At 42.4% G+C, this 7,977-nt stretch overlaps 1 long non-coding RNA gene across 3 annotated transcripts in view; it reads right to left on the reverse strand.

Annotated features, from left to right (window-relative positions):
• LOC309397471 overlaps positions 1-2,671 on the reverse strand; it is a 51,400-nt gene extending 48,729 nt beyond the window's left edge. For 2 of the 3 annotated variants that reach the window (XR_014176268.1, XR_014176269.1), the window contains exon 1: positions 780-943. This is a non-coding gene — a long non-coding RNA (uncharacterized lncRNA). Of the gene's footprint in view, positions 1-779; positions 944-2,256 lie in introns of those variants that run through there. The other variant, XR_014176267.1, reaches the window with a different exon arrangement.
• Between the last annotated feature and the right edge of the window lie 5,306 nt (positions 2,672-7,977).

Consider the following 7,977-nt stretch of genomic DNA (forward strand, 5'->3'; position numbering starts at 1 on the left):
GAGAGAGAGAGAGAGAGAGAGAGAAGAAAGGAAGGAAAGAAGGAAGGAAGGAAGGAAGGAAGGAAGGAAGGAAGGAAGGAAGGAAGGAAGGAGGGGGAGGAATCCCTCCTTCTCTCCTTCCCTTGAAGATCCCATTTTCGCATTATTCAGGCTTCATTATGCCGAATCAATATTCATTTAGTCACTGCAGTTATTGACATATTTTAAAATAAAAGTATACCCTTCAGCTACTGCAGTCATTACAGGCAATTTGTCTTGTCACGGAGAAGTAGGGAATATTATCTTGGCGTCTTTCAGAGGCCGACAGCCCATGGAAAGACATTCCCATGGTTACAACTGTAAATAATTTTCAGGCAAAAATATTGAAAAATCAATGGTTGTTTCCTGCAATCTGTCACAAACAAATCTATCATCGTTCCACCCTCCCACCCACCCTCCATCGCCAGCCGAGTGGAGATTCAGAGGAGATGAGTGAACAGGTGTAATTCTCTCCCGGTATTTCACGTTTCAGAGAAGAAAGGATGGTGGGGGAGAGAAAATCACAGCATACTATAATGGCGGTCATCATTTAAACACTTAGGAGGCCCCGGCTACTGTCTCCATCACTCACAGCTCCAAACTGGGCAGGAGGCAACAGCTTCAGCTGCTACACAAACAAAATGGCCACTGCAAACGCTTGCGGAATTAAGTCGGATTTGTCCGATTGGGCTTTACGGTCTCTCAGCTGCAGCTCCCAGCTCCTGGACAATCAATAATGATTTGATTCCCTATAAATTCACCTCTGGGTAATGTAATCAAGCTTGCAGGTTGGAGGCGGAGACAGGCAGGCATGCTGGTCTTCAGGTTGGGGCAATCTGGCATTTTACCTTCTTCAGCTCGGTAACCTGCTTCCAATTTGCAGACTCTGAAGAGAGAGAGAGAGAGAGAGAGAGAGAGAGAGAGAGAGAGAGACAGGCAGAGCAAGCAAGCAAGCAAGCAAGCAAGCAAGCAAGCAAGCAAGCAAGGAAGGAAGGAAGGGAGGGAGGAAGGAAGGGAGGAAGGAAGGAAGGAAGGGGAAGGGAAATTCCTAACTCAGGTTTGCTCTGGTGGTGTCACATTTTACCAACAGGCTTGCATCAGGCGCTTGAAGACTAGTAGATTTTAAGGTTGAGGGCTATAACGATGATAGGCAGTTCCAGCAGAAGAAGTATGTTGAAAGTCCCATCTGCTAAGGAGTTAGCACTGATGGGACTCTGTCGATGGGCCTTTTCTGCTGTTCCCTCCACCACCACCCCGGTGGAATATCACACCCCTCCCCTGAGGTGATGCCTTCTCAGAAGTCCCTCAAAAGCTGGCTGTGTCCACAGGCTTCAGGGTGTCAAGGAAATGTTGGTTTAATAGGGCGGCTTCATTGCTCGACGCTCCTAATGGTTTCTCCTCGCTTTTGGAAAATAATATGAATGGTTAAATTGTGGAATGTTTGTTTTTAATCTTCTCATGTTATGGTTATTTTTATTGCATACCAATAGGCAATTATTGCATTTATAGGCTTATATAAACATGGTAGAGGGATGTATGGATAAGATAGATACATAAACAGACAGTTAATGGGTAGATAGATGGATAGAGATGGATAGATAGATAGATGGATGGATGATAGATGGAAGATATATGGATAGATAGATGAGAAAGATAGATAGACGGACAAACAGATAGATAGTATCAATGGGTAGATAAATAGATAGATAAAGAACTGGGCATGGCTAGTCTAGTGAAGAGAAGGACCAAGGAAGACACAAGAACAGTCTTCCAATATCTGAGGGGCTGCCACGGGGGGGGGGGGGGACTATTTTCTAAGGCACCTGAAGGCCAGACAAGGAATAATGGATAGAAACTGACCAAGGAGAGATTCAACCTAGAAATAAGGAGGAAATTTCTGACAGTGAGAACAATCAACCCATGGAACAGAAGTTGCCTTCAGAAATTGTGGGAGCTTCATCAAGTGAGACTTTCAAGAAGAGATTAGACTGCCTTTTGTCAGAAAAGGTGTAGGGTCTCCTGCTTCAGCAGGGCGGGGGTGGGTGGGGTTGGACTAGATGACCTATAAGGTCCCTTCCAACTCTGTAAATCTGTTAAAGAAAACATAGTGTTGTATGGAGAACCGAGGTCTACAGGAACTCAAAATCAAGTCTTCTCCATTGCCACACCTAGGCTGTGGAATTTTGTAACCAGGCAAAACCCTCCGACATATTAAGAACTTATTTGCTATTGTCTAACCTTTGTCTGGCTCATTCCTCCGAGATTGGAATACCACCCTTCATCTCGAGATGGTGATTTGCCGGTGGTTTAGATGTTATTATCCTGAGGTTTTGTACCGAATTTCAAAACCCCTTCCCTTCCCCTGGGTGTGTTTGTTTAAATTGACTGTAGCTCGGTGGCCTAATTTGCTCAGATCCTTTTTGGAGATATGGTATCTCCTGGGTTGGAAGATTCCTTGGAGAAGACAGGTATTCAACAGCCCAACGTCAGAAATGACATTGCTAAGGAGGCATTGCCAACTCTGCGGTCTTTCAGGTGTGCCTGGCCAAGAAAAAAAAACCAAAACTAAACCAAACCAAACCAACACCACCCAGATACGTCTTAGCTATGATCTGTACTCGTTTCAAGGTATTTTCAACTGCCTTTTGGTTTCTGCGTCTGATAGAGCCATTCGTGCCACTTTGAACGGCTCACCTCTTTTGCCAAGTCAAATTGAGGAATTTATTTCTCCAGAGGGTGTGCCAGAACATGTCCTCTGCTTCTCCTGAAAATGTTCTTCCTCTGTGAAAGAGGATTCTGTATTGTCACCCTTATATTTGGGGGGAGGGGGCTTAGAGATTATGTAGAATACCTTTGGGGGTTGTGTTTCTAAGTTTATTCTTTTTTTCCCCTGTGAAAGAGGATTCTGTATTGTCTCAGGGTGCCTAAGAGAATCCCTTTGGGATTGTGTTTTTAAGTTTATTATTTTGCTGGGAAACAGCATATTATGTGTCTGTCTATTTCTGTCTGTCTGTCTGTCTTTCTCTCTCTCTATCTCATCCATCTATCCATCTCATCTATCCATCCATCCATCTATCTCATCCATTTATCTATCTATCTCATCCATTTATCTATCTATCCATCCATCCATCCATCTATCTATGTATCTATCCATCTATCCATCTATCCATCCATCCATCCATCCATCTATCCATCCATCCATCTCATTCATCTATCCCATCCATCCATCCATCCATCAATCTATTTATCTATCTCAACCATCTATCTATCTCATCTATCCATCTCATCCATCCATCTATATCCATTTGTCTATTTATCTATCGCAACCATCTATCTATCACATCTATTGCATCTATCACATCTATCACATCTATCCATCCATCCATCCACCCACCCACCCACCCACCCACCCACCCACCCACCCACCCACCCACCCATCCATCTATCTATCTATCTATCTATCTATCTATCTATCTATCTATCTATCTATCAAATCTATCTATCTATTCAAGGGATATGTTCCTCCATGCATTTTTTCAATCTGGAAAGATCCCTTAGAGATGTTCCTTCTAGGTATTTTCTCAACAGGAAAGTCCAAAACCAATACGGCTGCTGAAGATATTTTTCTGCAATGAATGATGAGATATCCAGACCTGAGTCACGCCATGCATAAAACAACTGCTGAGTGCCATTTTCTACCCTGAGAATGGCCTCAAAATATCCATGGGGAGCATCAGAGAAGGCCACCAAAGAAATGTAGGGTGCAGCAAATACCAGGGCTTCCACCCTGCAGACAATTAATATTCATAAAATGGTCTTGTCTGGGTATCTCCCTGAGATCTAATTTTTCTGTTTGCCGGGGAAGACTTGTGTCAAGGAAGCCAGCTTCCTAAATGAGATGCCATCTGGGGTGAGTCAGTCTAGACAGGGATTGCTCCTGAGGGGGAGAAAGAGATTTGGTCCTTCCAGTACAAACACAGACTTCAACGCAACCTCAGCATCCCTGGATCGCAACTCAACATTCGGGACATCCCGCTCAAAATTCCTGTCTGCCAAATCAAAGAGACGTTATGGTGGAAACTAGGAGATGACGTTGGGAAGGCGATGGCTGGAGGGCTGGGTTTTGCCTAGAAGACATGGCTTCAGCTTTCCTGGAAGTTAATAACGCTGTGGGTGGCCATAGGGCAGAGGGGAAAATTCACATGCTTCTTTGTTGTAGCAGACAAGTTGATGTTGGATCTGCATCAACCTCCTGTGGAATACCTCTCTACTTTTGCCCTAGTTGGAGAGAAGAAGGAAGGCTGGGCAGGAAGGGTGAGCATGAGAAGCCACAAAATGACATCTTTTTCCAAACAGGTATATGACAATAGCATTTAGACTTATATACTGCTTCACAGTGCTTTTACAGCCCTCTCTAAGCATATTACAGAGTCAACATCTTGCCCCCAACAATCTGGGTCCTCATTTTACCCACCTCGGAAGGATGGAAGGCTGCGTCAACCTTGAGCCTGGTGAGATTTGAACTCCTAGCTGTGGGCAGAGTTGGTCAGCAATACTACATTCTAACCACCACGTCAGAGAGAGGGAGAGAGAGAGAGGTTGTGGGAGCTCCATCACTGGAGGTTTTTAAGAAGAGATTGGGCAACTATTTGTCTGAAATGGTGTAGGGCTTTTTGCTTGAATGGAGGGTTGGACTAGAAGGCCTCCAAGGTCCCTTCCAACTTTAAATACTTCTAAAAAAAAAAACCAGTGAGAAAAGATGCAGGAATTCAAAACCACAAACAATTTCCCCCTCATCTATGCAGAGGAAAGACCATTTCCCAAGCGTGATATTTATGGTTTTTCATGGTTTTCAAAGCCATCTGTGGAAGCAACCACTTACAGCTTCTCTCTAGGTGGGAAAAAAAACAACTTCCCAATCAAACTTCACCTTTTCCTTTAATCAACTGGAGCCCAACAGCCCCACGAAAAAGGAGATTAGATCTGTGTCTTTTCTCTCTGTGGGCCGTGGGTTAAAAAGAAAAATGCAAGTACATCTCACTCCAGCCTGGTCACGCACACAATCTATCAATGTGCAGATAAAGCATTAAAAAAGAAGAGAGATTGTGAAGAAATGCATTTTGCAGTTTGATGCAAAACAGAGGTGACAACCACAGCGAAGGCGGCTTTGACTAAATCGTTCAGTACTTCAAAAAATTATCTACCAAGCCTTTCCAAAGCTAGAATTCCGGGAGGTGAGGAGATCTGTGGCCAAAGCAAAGGGGCAAAGATGTTTATAAAGATAGTCCTCGACTTACAACCACCACAATTCAGCCCCAGGTTTCTGTTGCTAAGCGAGACATTGGCGAAGTGAGTTTTGCCTCCATTTCACGACTTTTTCTTGCCACGGTTGTTAAGTGAAGCACTGCTATTGTTCAGTTAGTCATTAAGGGAATTGGGCTTGACTTGGCTGATTGGAGGTTTGCAAAAAGGGATCACATCACACACACACACACACACGACATAGCAACGGTCATAAATAGGAACCAGTGGCCAAGCGTGCAAATTTTGATCACGTAATCATAGGGATGCTGAAGTCGTCAGAGTAAAAAATGGTCATTGGTTTCTTTTTTCAGTACCGTTGTTAACTGAGTCTGGCTTCCTCATTGACTTGGCTGGTAAGAAGGTCGCAAAAGGGGATCACGTGATCTTGGGACACAACAACGGTCATAAATAGGTGTCCGAATTTTGATCTCATGATCATGGGAATGCTGGAAAAGTCATAACTGCGAAAAACAGTCATAAGTCACGTTTCTCAGTGCCGTTGCTCCTTTGAAGGGTCACTAAACAAACTGTTGTTAAGTGGAGAACTAGCTGTATATGCACACTCCCGTACTTGTCACACTTCATTCAAGAGCCTGAGTTATGGTGCTTACAAACGTAACCATTTATTCATTAAAAAAAAAAAAGCAGCCAAACAAAATTATGATAATAATTCTCTTACCTTTTCCCAAGTCATCAAGTAAATGGAAACGCTTCTGAGACATTTCTACGTTCTGGTGTAGGAAGAAAGAGGCAAGAAATAAATTAAGTTATTCGTTATAATTTCTTACCACCACCACCACCGTGTGTGTGTGTGTGTCTTGCGCAAGGCATTATTAAATACACTAAAAATATCGCAAAAGGATTTTTAATTTACTGACCCAGATACAGAGCTGTGAATTACGATATAAGCTGTTTGGAGAATGGGAGTGAAAATAAAGTGGAAGATATATATATATATATATTGTATATATATATACACAAAAAAATGATCCATAATTGTACCACTTGCCTTTTAAAAACTGATCAAAGGGCACACCTGTGTGGATCAAGTGTGTAAGAATGCCAAGAAATCTGCTGCCTTTTCTGGAAAGATGCCATTTTGTGCAGAAATGAAACCTTGTGCAGAAATGAAACCTTACACAATTTTTTTGCAGGATGTGAATTTTAGCTTTCTTTTAAACAACAGACTTTTTTTTTTAATTAAGGAACACATTCTCATACATGCACGGAGAAAAAAATAACAATCTCTGGGGGGGGGGGGAAACAACCTTTAAGATTCTGGAAGTTTGATTTAATTTAACTGGGTTTTCATTAACCACTTAATTTGGGAATTATAGACTTGTTGTGAGGTTACTGCAAGTATATACTATATGTGTGCAATAGCTGTGCCAGTTATATACTAATACATATTTTCTCTGGTTTATGCTTGTGTGTTAGCCTGCAATGTCTATGGAGATTCTCAGTCATCCAGGTCACAATTGTCCCAAAGGTGTTTTTTCAAGAGTCAACTTGACTTTCTTTGGTTTTCCTTGAAGACGTTTCGCTTCTCATCCAAAAAGCTTCTTCAGCTCTGTGTGAGCTTTTCTTGTAATTTAGAAACCGTGACTTGAAGATTAAAATGATGCCCAAAGCTAGCTAACTGAAATTTCTTTTTTTAAAAAACAATAAACACAATCTCAATTAAACAAGATCTAACTCTAGTCCAAGCATAACGTCACACCAAAACAAGTCCTTTCGATGCAAAAGGAAAAGAAAAAAATGATGTCCCAAAGGTGCTTTTTGCAAAAGACAACTGGACTTTCTTTCTCATTCAAGAAGCTTCTCGGATGATGAAAAGAAGAAGAGGAAAAACTTCTTGGAGGAGGAGGAGGAGGAAGAGGAGGAGGAGGAGGAGAGGAGGAGGAGGAGGAGGAGGAGGAGGAGGAGGAGGAGGAGGGAGAAAAAGAAGAAAAAGAAAAAGAAAAAGAAAAAGAAGAAGAAGAAGAAGAAGAAAGAAGAAGAAGAAGAAGAAGAAGAAGAAGAAGAAGAAGAAGAAGAAGAAGAAGAAGAAGAAGAAGAAGAAGAAGAGCAGCAGTAGCAGCAACAACAACAACAACTTTTTGGATGAAAAGAAGAGGAAAAACTTCTTGGATGAGAAGAAGAGGAGGAGAAAAAGAAGAAGAACAAGAACTTTTTGGATGAAAAGAAGAAGAAGAGGAAAAACTTTTTGGATGAAAAGAAGAGGAGGAGGAGGAAGAAGAAAAACTTCTTGGATGAGAAGAAGAAGAGGGAAAAAGCTTCTTGCATAAGAAAAAACAGCTTATTGGATGAGATGTGAAACATTTTCAAGTGGGGGGGGGGGGACTAGAAAGTCCAGTTGCCTTTTGAGGGAAAAGCACCTTTGGGACATCCCTGATGTGGATGATTGAGAACCTCTATAGACAATGCAAAGAACCAGGCTGGCATATGGACACATTTGGCTGATTGGGCTCTCTACAGTGTTGGCACTCTGCCCAAACACATTTCCCACCTACCCCAGTGTGAATTTACAAAACAACTCCCCAACGCACACAAAGACACAGACACGCAAACCTCTTTGGAAACTTTTCTTTCGGAATAATCTGCAGCCGTCCCTTCTGGCATTGCCTGAAAGCACCCAGCCCACCGCCCTCCAAA

Source organism: Natrix helvetica (assembly GCF_964273705.1).
Source record: "Natrix helvetica genome assembly, chromosome: 10".
In the NCBI taxonomy this organism is placed as follows: domain Eukaryota; kingdom Metazoa; phylum Chordata; class Lepidosauria; order Squamata; family Natricidae; genus Natrix; species Natrix helvetica.